Here is a 12,656-nt window from a genome sequence, read left to right as displayed (position 1 = left end):
GTGCGGGAAGGACCACCCAATGCAGGCAGTCGTTGCAATTCTGACAGCTTGGCAGCGTCTGAGACGCTTGCCAGTCAGAGTCGGGGCATATTGAAACCAATACGTCAAACGTGAGATTACATAAAAAACCGCAAAATATGCCAAACAAAGGCCAGCAACAACAGCAAATCACTAGCAAAACACAACACACACACACACACACAGGCAAGCTGACCTTTGGGCTTGGGCATTGTCCTGGCGCAAAGACTCGTAAAAAACATGAGTAGACAGAGGCCAGCCAGCATGCAATCGGCTCATAAGGATATTAAGGATATTGCCAGCATTCGCTTCAACGCACGTACGCAACGCAACACAACAACAACAAAGAAATCCTCAATTGTTGTTGCTGGACAAAAAGTGGATGCTGCTCGGCTGCTCGGCTGCTCGGCTGCTGGCCACCCATCAACAATGGCCAATTCAATGGAATGGGTTATAGCCCAAGCTCGCTATTCATTATTTGATCTGATTGAGGGCAGCTGGAAGGCTATGCGAGTTGCGATTGCTGCGAATGGCTAACTAAATAACACTGTGGAAATATGGCTTAGCAGGAGCAAACCTTTTAGTAACCACTTTATGTATTAGCTGCAGGAATATTTTGCGAATGAGCCATATGTTGCCATGGTATGCAGATCTGCTATGCTCAAGTCACTCTACACTCTGCGCTGTCCATCGTCTTTCAGTTAGCAATCTAGAAACTCTTTCGCCTCTCTTTGCAGTTCTCATAAACGCCAAAGGCTCCACACTTAACTGAGCTAATTGCTATTGAGGCCTCATTTGAGCAGAATTTGAAGTACAGTTCAGTCCAAGTTATAGCATTAGAAGAAGAAGAGAAAAGCAGCGAGAAAGCAAGAACTGATAACTTGCTAAAAAAAAAGTAAAAAAACTCTCACATAAAACAATTTCCAGTCAACATACCGAAATAGCTGGCAGTTCGAAGCATGTCATCTTGTTAAGAGCCCAGGGCCAGCATTATCTAATCGAGTTTTTATTCCTAATAACAACTATCAACGTCGACGCGTACCTCTCCCGTCGCCCGACGCAGCTCTTGTGCCCACAAATGAGCCGCGCAAACAATTAAGCAAACGACAGAGAGAGAGAGAGAGGGAGAGAGAGAGTGAGTAAGGTAGAGAAAGACGGAAAAACAATTGAAGAAATTTGCACAACATTTCGACTATTTGCACAGTTTGCCAACCTGGTCAGGGTTGAGGGTTTTTTCCTTCGTTTAGGGGCTGCTAATTTTTTGCAATTCAATAAAAATAAATCCCAACCGCAAACATAGTGCTGCAGTTGAACGGACAGCGGTCGAACGGTCGAGGGTGTCGAGGGGAACTGTCCGAAATTTGAATATGGATTAGATAAATCGTGCGTGCGACGGGCGGAAGGCCGTCAATTTTTGCATACACAACGCGAGCCTCACGCCCGGCCCACAGTGCCACGCTGCACAGTGGGATGGCTGCCCAGAGAGATTTGAGCGGGCAGCAAATTGATTTTATCGCCGAGCCGAATGCGGCGGCGGCAGCGACGGCGGCTGTCAATAAAACAATTCGCCGGCCCGTTGTGCGCCTTTGTTGTCCAAAACATAACAACACACACTTCGCACACAAAGTACTTTGCGTGTGTGCGTGTGTGTGCGAAAATAGGCAAATCCTGGCGTAAAGTCAAACGCGGCGTAATGGACCTGCCTTGCTAGCCAGATGCCCACGAACCACGAGTTTGCTCAGCTGGTCAACTGCAGCAGTTGTTGCAGTTGCATTATAATCAGCTAACTTCCTTTCTCTCTCTCTCTCTCTCTCTCACTCTCTGAAACTTGTCTATGACATTTGCTCCATATAAAGCTGCTGTCCATACACAATATTTATTCTTAAAGTGAATCAAATTTCGTTTTAGAATGCTTTGTGTCGTAGATTTATTCACTCTCCATAGTTTAGCTATGCTTAATAGTTGAGGCAAACTAAATTCCTAACATTCTTAAAGAGCTTCAAAAGCAAATTCAGCTTTTTAGAGCCCAGATACAGAGTCACATCAATCTGTCTCTGTTTGTTTCATATATTATTTGGTCTCGCTGTGCCACTATAAAATCAAAGCCTCCATCACTCGATATTTTTCTCGTGTGTTATAATATCTTGAACAATCTGACAGCCAACAAGTCAATCATTGCCAGCTCCAAAACTTTGGTTGCTGTTCTAAGCATAAGCACACAGTAACCTAACTGTCAAGCATAGGGTCATAGACTCCAAAGCTATAAGAGCTCAAAAGTAACATTCATAGCTATTAGACGTAGATATATTCACTATATAATCTACTATAGAGTTTTGAGCGTGGGTTGGCATCGGGGGTATATATTCCAGATGGCAAGGTCTAGCTTTTAATACTTGTGTTGAAGTCTTAGCAGCTTCAATGTTCCAACTGCAGTATTAGATTATTGAGCTGCTATAGGCACAATCAATCGGATAAATATTAAATTATATTATATATATAATCTAATTAGAATATAATCTAAGCAGGGCCAGAGTCCTCTACTAAAGTCTGTTTGAAGATAGTTTTCTCTTTGGCGTTAATCATAATAAATGAATCCAAATTCAAGCGCTAATTCGAAGATTTCAAATATCTGAAATTGTTTTTGTAGAAACTCTAGAAATTAGCAGAAAATTGAGTTATATTGAAATCTGTTCGTTTACAAAATCAAAGAGACGCGAGCGGCGGAAATGTTTCACTTCCTTCTACATAAAAACGAAGAAGAATAAAACTATAATTACGTGTTGGCAAAGCGTGAGTGAGAGGGAGAGAGTGAGAGTGAGAGTGAGAGAATGGAATGAGCATATGCATTTTCAGAGCGCCGATCGCCGTTGAACTTGACTTTGACTTTGGCAACGGGAAGACGAAGGCAACAACAACTCGAACCAAAATAGATAATTTCTGTGCGACTAGGACTAGCCGGAGGGAGGGAGGCGGGGAGGGCTGCGCTGCGAGGGGGGGAGGGCGGCGACATGGGGGTTACGTTAGTGACGTTGTTGTACACGAGTGTGGCTGTAAAACATTGCGGTACAGCACACACGCTCACACACTCGAACAGTTGCCAGTGACTAAAATAAACAGTCGCATCCGTTGGATACGAAATCTTGTTCGAGTTGCCTGCTGCAGATGCGCGGACGCAATGACCGTGAGCAGGCGACACTCGCTGCCAGCAAGACTTACTGCGTAATGCAGTGAGCAACTACGCGCATACGTGTCTACGCGTGTGCGTGTGTGTGAGTGTGTGCGATACTTATACAACAACAATTGGAGGGGCGAATACTGCATGTCGAGCGATGCGCGTCCTGCTGCCGGTGTCCAAAAAGTATCTGAAGCAACATGGCCTCACATGTGTGTCATAGCTGGGCGTGTGTGGCAGAAGATGCTGCAACCGAGGCATGGCCCATGTGGCGAGTGTGTTTGACATTGACATGGTTGCTCCTCTCTGTTTACTTAATGTCATTACGAATGTGGTGCGTCTTTCATTTATTCAACCGTCCACGTCCAGCAGCGGCCTCTGCCGCAGTCTCTGTCGTGGCTCCTTGAGCCCCGGGGCTCGCTGCAGTCGCTACTATTGATGCGCCCCAGCCGTCGAGGGGTGGCTATTTTTAGTGTCCGTTTCAATTTGTGTTACTGTACTTTGTGTGTCCGCTTCGACTCGACTCGCCCCGCCTCGCCTCGCCACGCTCCCACTCCAAGCATCGTCACAGATACAAATGACAGAGACACAGATAGAGATATAAATACAGATACAGATACAGAGACGAATATGCGCGCAGTTACAGCAGCTCGACTTGTTTTTTATTGATTTGTTTAGTAAAAGGTAAATTGCTTAAAGTACCCTAGCTACATAATGCCTTAAACATATTATTCACAGTTTCAAGTTCATTCTGAGCTGATTTAGTTGGCTTAAAACTGATTTTACTGAAAGCCAATTGCATTGCCCTATGCTAACTCTATTTAAAATTTCAAATGCATATATTAAATATGTTTTATAATATATTTATTTATGTGTATATAGATAAAAAAAGGTTTTCAGTGCTTTGTCTAAAAATCCATTTCACAGTTAATAAATATTTATTTAGATATTTTAATTTATTTAAATAGTAAAGCTAACAAATTGTATCAAAATTGTAATTCTGTTCGTCCACTGTATGATGATGCACACTGAGTACTTAAAAGAAAGCAGAATTCTCACATTTGAAGTGAATATAAAGCACAGACTTTTCTCAAAATATGATTCCCTCTGTAGAACACTTCTGTGTGGTGCGCTTTATGGACTGCCGAGAACTGGTGTTGCAGCTGACGCCTTGTACATATCTTAGCCAAAATCATATTAAAAACGTATTGTCATAAAGCATTGTATATAACTATATTTATTTTAATGACATTAAATAAATATTTATGTTTTTTATTATGATTTGAAGCTGAGTAATTATAAAATAAACACCAGAATAATTTTAAAAGAACTATGATAAAAGTTCCCAATTTTTAAATTTAATAGTAATGTCTTTGTATCTCTCAATATCATATTTAAATTTCTATTCAGACTCAGCTTATGTCTTTGTATCTCTCAATATCATATTTAAATTTCTATTCAGACTCAGCTTATGAGAGACTTTAGGTATAGGCTCATGCGGAAGCTGAGCTGGATGCGCACACAGGATGTGCTGGGCGATCGTTTTAGTCTGCCTGTACAGTGCGCACTCCAACAGAGGCCTGACACAGACTCAGAGAGACGTAGAGATGGGGCGAGCGAGGCAGGGGAAATGCTTAATCTGGTCATATGACACATGTGTGTGTCCATTTGGATGCCTCTCCTTCTCTCTCTCTCTCTCTCTCTGCCTCCACCCTGATGTGCTCAGCGCCACTCGTTAAATGCTCTCTTGGCAGTTAGGGGTAGCTCGGGGCTTGCTTCTCAAGTGGAGCAGCGAGGCCTGCATCCGCTCGCTAATGATGACAATGCTCCAAGATGCATCTTGGCTGGCTGCAGATGTATCTTTAGCTGTAGTTGTAGCTGTATCTTTGGGTCTTGTCTGTTGGTGTTGCACTTTGATTTATTTCAACGCTCTTCAATTCCCACGACAGAGCCGCAGCCGATATTGAAGTCAGGCAATGCAGATGCAGAATTTCTTTATTTGTAATTGTGTGTGTGTGTGTGCATATACATACATACATATATATAGATATATATGTCTGTATGTGCATATGCATATGGACTTCCTGTGCGCGGATCCTGCGGGGCGCTACCCGCGAATATTGAATAACCAGGAATTGTTTTTTTAATTTTTAAATATGCATAAGCGTCGCCTCGTCCGAAGTGGTGCAGAGCCAAAGGGCTGCGCAAAAAATAAAGAAAAAAACATTTACCCCTAATAAACCGGAACTAATAGAAAAAACTATGAGGCACACACAGAGAGTGACACACACACTCACACACACACATGCATAAAAAGGTCGTAGACAATTTTTTATAGGCATTTGACATGGATCACACGGGCAGTTTTTTGTCTATGTGCACTTCCCATCTTCCGTTTCGCTTTAGACGCATTTTGCCTCTCCCTTCATTAGTTGACTATAATTTATTAATTTACATGCGTCCTTTGCATATGCGAATGCCACAAGGGTTAGCGGGGCAGCCGGGGTCGCGGGCTCGTTGTCAGCGGTCGCATCTTCGGGGTAACTCCATTGGACCTCAGACCTCGATGACCCGCGACACTTTCCACCAATTTCGCACCCCTCCTCGCCGCCGTTCGCCTTTTTGTCGGCCAGGTCATGTAGGTACCAAAAAAAAAATAAGCGAAGCTATATAAAAAATGTGAAAAACCAACACCCAGCGCGAGGGGTGGTTCCACACTGATTTCCACGCTTATCAATCTATCTATTCAAATTCACTTTTCTCTAACTCTTTCGAAATCATTGTCTCTTTCATGCTGGCGGCCAATTTCCAGTGAGAGCCTTGGGAAAGTCAAAAGCTCCAGACAGAGTCTGGGGTTCATTTTTTTCATTGTTGTTATTCATACGGCTTATTATAGCAACAGCTTTGAGATAGCTTCTCTGTCAATTTGATGAATTGGAGCTATGAACTATGATGAAATTTAGATCTAGAGCAACTGGCCATAAGTTGTTCGTATATCTCTACATTTCTTACTGCACCTTGCAGCTGCTACTCATACTAATAGAATCATCATTCAAGAATTAAGTTTTGTTATGAATAGTTTTAGTGTTTTTCTAGACAAGATGTATCTATATCAAAACTCGAATGGACTCTTCGAAAATCTAAATCTTCCCTGGCTTGAGTTTAGTTAGATTCAGATATTTTTACTGCAGCGTGTCTCAGCTCGCGTATAGACAATATTATATATGAACATAAATGTCTAAAAGTCAGTTGACTTTCACATGGACAGACTTCGATCGTGTTCATCTGCTTAATCTGTGGTGTTTCTTCCGCTAGAGAAGTGTTCGGTGTTTGGGTTTGGGTTTTCGAGCAATTGGTTTGCAATGTAGAAAATCGATTGACTCGAAGGATTTCATTGACTACGAATTGTGGTGATTGTGTCCAGTTGGGTTTATTATTCCTGCAGCTAGGGCTTCTCAGTGTTTCGTTAAAACGCAATTAAGGTGTAGATCCGCAAAAGGATCATTTGCTGTGGTTTTTTGATTTCGCCGGCAATAATTAGTAGCGCATACCGACAAAGCATTATGGACAATGCATGGGATACCTGCTTAAGCAATTTGGCTCATCAACGCTCTTCATTCAGAATCCAATGAAAACACACGCAGGATTAGTGCCGGGCAATAGAGCTAGGCAACAGTGCACTGGGCATAGGACCGGGGACCTTGGGACCAGGAAGTCCACTGACCGCAATCGACACGGAAATGAATCGACTGCCAAGTGCTGTGCCTTCTGACTGACCCTGTCCTGTCCGCTGACCTTTGTGCAGCTCCTGCTGTGCTGGCCACAACTTAACGGTACCAGCTGTGCCTCGCTCGCTCTCTCTCACTCAGTCATTCCCACTCGGCCTGCAGGTAGGATGCGCAGGTAGCAGATGCTGACCTCTATCCTGGCGCTGTGATGTGTTTGTAAACACGCTGAAAATGGAATAATAGATCAAAGCCAGATACGAACGCGATCAGCATACACAAGGATCCTCATAGGATTCACAGTTGTGCGCTGCACTTGCCGCTGGATGCTGGTGCTCAACAAGTGAGAGTGAGAGCGCGACAAAGATGGAGAGGGAAAGGTGCTATTGCTTCTGATTAATATGAACGGACTGTGGGAATTACCGGAAATCGCTGTCCTGCTGACTGCTGACTGCCCCTGCCCTTGCCCCGTGAGTCCAGTGCATTTTCATATTTTCATGGCATTTGGGAAATTTGTAACACACATGGCGTTTCCTTTCAATCACAGTGCACAAGGTGCACACCCACATGATACCATCAGTCAGGCAAGCATCTCTGGCAACTCGGCGTCCCCTGGACCTCGAAGTGTGAATATTTTGAAAGCTGAGATAGCAGAACTATCCCACGGGATGAATAATGGATAATGAAATTTGCCTGAAATGAAGTGTCAACTCGTTGAGTCTATTGTTGAGCGACTTGGACTGTATTTTGGGACTTAATTCCTATAGAGAAATTCCGAGAGATGATTCAAAAGAGGCAGACTTCTTTGTGGCAATGTATGTAACAGGCAGAAGCAAGTAGATCTATTATTGCAACAAGCCAAGTCGTTTAAGCTGTAAAATTCGCTCCAATCGCAGCGCAGTGATCGCAGCTAATCAATTGAGTGAGTGCCAAAATGGCATTGACCTCTTCCAGGGGCTCGCTGAATCTCTCCAGCAAGTATATGTTTGTAGACGAACGCTTCTCCTAGTATCCATGGATGATGGGGTGGGGGATTGAGGGTTGCGGGCTGGGGTTATGTAACCAGCAACGACGGCAACGTTCTACGGTATCTGCTTTCTAGTTTCGTTCCCATTTCGCTTGTGGACAAAAGCAACAACGAAATGTGTTGAAAATAAATGAAAAGGAAACTTAAGACGATTCGACCGTTTTGTTTTCTTTCTTTCATTTTTTATAGCGGTACCAACATCCTGCCCCATCATCCTGCAGAAAATAGCAAAATGGACCCGCGCCGGACGACGCACCGTCATCTGAGGACGTGGGATGGATCGCATACTTCAAGAACAAATGCCTAGCGGTTTTTTATTCTTTTACTATCCATACAGATATCGCACAATGCGCCAGCCTTCTCGCCCTCGCACATGGATACACGCCCTCTCTTTCACTTCAGTCTTTCACTCACAGCTCTAGCGGCTTCTTCGGCTTTCTATTCAGTTTCGCACGCCGTCCGGTATCCTTAAAAAGGGCAGGCGAAATGTGAAAAGAAAGAAAAAAACTAACCACATGAAGAGGCAGAGCGACAGAGAGAGAGAGAGATAGATAGACAGAGCACTGATCACGATGATGATCATTTTTCAATGGTTTATCTGCTTAGCGGTTCGCTTCGCTGCGCATTCAAAATGTGATTGATCTTAATTGGGGACCCGGGCACAGACAGGATAAAAAGCAGCAGAGGCTGCAGGACGAGGGCCAGGGCCTACGCAATGCTATTTGCCCAGTAGATGAGTTTTCTTTGGAGTACCTTTAACATTGGATAACATCAGGGGACATCCTCCTGCCCTTCCTGTCTCTCGCTCTCCCTTCGCCTCTGTCTCATTCTCTTGCATCTGTTGTGCTCAAAATCGCAAGACTGTTGTCGTAATGTGTGCAAAATCCATTAGATATGTGAGATCTGCCCGATGGGATTATGCGCCCAGACAAACAGTCGCCCCGACCCCGACACCGACGACTGACAGCCGAAAAATTTCACAGAGCTGCGCACCGGTCGATCGGCATGTGCAGGCAGTCTTAAGCACAGCCAAATACACCCATCTCTCGATTCGCATCTTGAGACAGTTTTACTTGCAAATGACAAAACAAACAGCTGAAACAATTTTCATTTCTGTTTTTTTTTATTATTTTTTTTTTTGGCAAAATCCAAGCTTTACATTCCATTCTTCTTCTCCGCGTCTCCTACACTAACTGCTTAACTACTTACGCCATAAAATTATATATGAGCTTGTGATTAGGTCAGGTGCAGTACCTGATTTACCTGCTCTACTCTAACCTTGGCTATAAACAACTTAGTAAATAATTATATAATAAATAGCGTATATAAAATTTCAATTGAATTTGAGAAAATGTCTTCATTTATATCACACTTTTCCAGGTAATCAAGCGAGAGAGAGAGAGAGCCAATCGACGCTTCTGGGCTGGGTAGCCACTGTGGAGCATTGTGCGAGATCTCGCACCAGCAGGCACAGATGAAGACGATGACGGCGACGATTGCCGCCAACTGGTTGTGTGGCATGGCCAGCAGCGGTGAGGTGTGGATAGAAGGGGCTGGGAGGTGCAGCAGGCAAGCCCAAATAAATGTTCATAATTTTGCCAAGTTGTCAACGGGAGCGGCCGCAATGGCAGCGGCTTCTGCTTCAGCGCCAATAAAAGCAATTGCGCCATTTGGCTAATGGCTAAGGTCCATGTTAGACTAGACGCTCCTCTAGTCAGCCAGCCAGTGACTGAGTCAGTCAGTTAGTCAGTCAGTCAGTCAGTTAGTCAGTTAGTCATTTGGCTGATTGTCCAAACTTATGCATTCACCAAAATGCCATCATGTGGCAGTCGGCAGCAGGCAGCAGGCAGCATGAGGCCTGCAACAAGTCATCGTCAGCATTTTCCTACTGCATCACGTTTTGTGGGCAGCGAGCAAAGATTTTGACTTTTGATTAGGCACAGCAAAAGCGCCAAAAGCAGCGCAAAACGAAACGAAGCGTCGAACAGCGCCTGCTTGGCCCTTGGTCAACGGCTGGCCAAAGCTCGAGTCGGAGTCATGATGGCCAAAAAGGGACAACCTGCCGTCCAGTTGGTTCGGTCTATTTGGAACACCAGAAAGTTCAAGCAATTTGAACTTTCCTAGCCAAACAAAAAAAACCATAGAAATCTCATTGCTCACGGCTCCAACTGCCAAAAGATGGGGACTGAATGATGGAGGCAGCGGAGAGCAGCGATCTGTGGCATGCGGCAACTGGCAGCCAAACGGTTGAATCGTGCATTTCACAGCAGTCACATTATGTGAGCTGTGCACATGGCTATGGCCAAGACAAGTTGGCCAAAAAGTGTTGCCTCAAAGCGAATTCTAATTTCGAAACATTGTCATGATCAATAATTAGGAATGTGGTCTAGTCCCACTCTCTCTCTCTCTCTCCCGCTCTCTCTCCCTCTGATTAGAGCACCTCATTATGCATACATAAGTCTCCTACTTCGCGACTTTCATCATGCAACTTGAATCTGCATTAGAAAATAGCTGGAATCAGCGCCAAGTCGTCATGTAAATTACCAGAGCATATCGACTTATATGAAGACCAATAATCGGTGCTAAGGCAACTGCTGGAACATGCAACAAGTTCATGAGTTTAAATGCTCAAGTTTGGGTAAACACGGTTAAAAAGGTAAGCGGGTAAACTAAGATAAAATATGTGAAAGAAAAGAGAGAGATAGAGATAGAGATAGAGATAGAGATAGAGGTAGAGATAGAGATAGAGATAGAGATAGAGATAGAGATAGAGATAGAGATAGAGATAGAGATAGAGATAGAGATAGAGATAGAGATAGAGATAGAGATAGAGATAGAGATAGAGATAGAGATAGAGATAGAGATAGAGATAGAGATAGAGATAGAGATAGAGATAGAGATAGAGATAGAGATAGAGATAGAGATAGAGATAGAGATAGAGATAGAGATAGAGATAGAGATAGAGATAGAGATAGAGATAGAGATAGAGATAGAGATAGAGATAGAGATAGAGATAGAGATAGAGATAGAGATAGAGATAGAGATAGAGATAGAGATAGAGATAGAGATAGAGATAGAGATAGAGATAGAGATAGAGACGTGCATACAAAGTCCATAGTTGGTTGGGCAAGTCGCGCCAAAGGCTATTTAGTCTTCAAGATATAAGTGGCACCAACTTAACAGGCTACACATGTTGGTACACACACCCAGCTATATATACACACACATACACACACACCTGTTGTTGCAAATTGTGTGCCACATTTGGCGGCTGCTCTTCGCATGACTGTCTGTGGGTTCAATGCCGAACCCATCGAACGCCGCATGCCGCATGCCGCATGCCGCATGCAAATGTGTCAATAGCTTCAAACTGGACATTTATTGCATTTGCCATTTAGTATCGAGTATCGCAGCCACAAGTATCGATTCAAGCAGTCGAACATCGATCGCGGGTCCGTTGCTCGTTCGCTTATTCATGTTTTGTTAGCTTTTGACTTTGGGCCGCTCACTGCTAGGTCTACTTTTTTGTTTCTTCTCATTTTTGTGGAGTTTTTAGCTTGGAGTTTCAGTTTGTGGCATGCCCCATGACCGGCTGGGAAAAAGCTGGCAACGGGTGCACGGGCAGCGCGGCAGCAAGTTGCCAACTCGTGAGTGAATCTGGCATACAATATTTTGACAATCCAAAGGATTCTTCAGCGGCAGCGCTCACCTTTAGCATGCGGCCGCAGCGCTTAACTGACATGCAGCTGTAGATCACCTCCGCCTCCACCCCCACCAACCACGTTCTCTCTCTCTCTCTCTCTCTGTCGCTCTGCATCTCTCTCTCACTCTCTCATCGTGCGCTATGAGTTGTGCAACGGATTTGTGGCAGCATTTGGTTTTTGGCCTGGGCTCCAACTCCGGCGAGAGGCTGTCGATTTGCTGCACAGATTTGTGCACTCGGTGACTGGCAAAAAAACATATATATATAAAAATATATATATATATATATATACAACAACAACAAATGTGATAGCAACAAATCCTTCGCTGCGCATTTGCCTTCTTTTCTATTTTAAGAATTTGAAAAAATAATAGAAGCAACAACTATTTGGCAACGGAACCGTCTCTTACCTTGGCACAATAACGTCGCAGCAGCAGCAGCAGCAATAGCAGTGGCCGGGCCATCATCATGATCATCTTCATTGTGGGCATCATCATTGTGTTGTCATCTTCATCATTATGATAATTTTGAACAATCGACAGCTTCGACGATATTCGATGCACTTCCAAAGGTCATTTCAGCTTGAACACCAATCGCACTATCTGCTTAGCCAGCTAAAGGAATTATCGCATATCAGAGAGAATTGTCTGCAGCTATCCAACCTGCTAGCTGACATAGAGAGCCAATTGGGCGTGTTTTGGATGGGTCAACTATTTGAATACCAAAGTGAAATGACTTCGTTTTAAGTTCGTCTGCTCTTAGGGTATTTAAACTTCGGCTTGCTAAGAATTTATTTTCTTTCTGCGTTTTTTTCTCATTATATTTTTTTTGGCTCTTTGCCTCATTTACATGCGGCGCGCTCTTGAATCTGCGGCGGCTCAAGACGCAGATCACTTGCAGCTAAAAAACTTTGGCTACAACTTGGGCAGTCATGATTATATCGTTGTTGTTGTTGTTGCCGTTGCTGTTGTTGTTGCAACAGCCGCCTAAAACACTCATCATCATGTCGGA

The sequence above is a fragment of the Drosophila hydei genome, unplaced genomic scaffold (assembly GCF_003285905.1).
Source record: "Drosophila hydei strain 15085-1641.00,03,60 unplaced genomic scaffold, DhydRS2 tig00000343-arrow-arrow-pilon, whole genome shotgun sequence".
In the NCBI taxonomy this organism is placed as follows: domain Eukaryota; kingdom Metazoa; phylum Arthropoda; class Insecta; order Diptera; family Drosophilidae; genus Drosophila; species Drosophila hydei.
The sequence above is the reverse complement of the archived record's forward strand: the minus strand, read 5'-3'. Positions refer to the sequence as shown.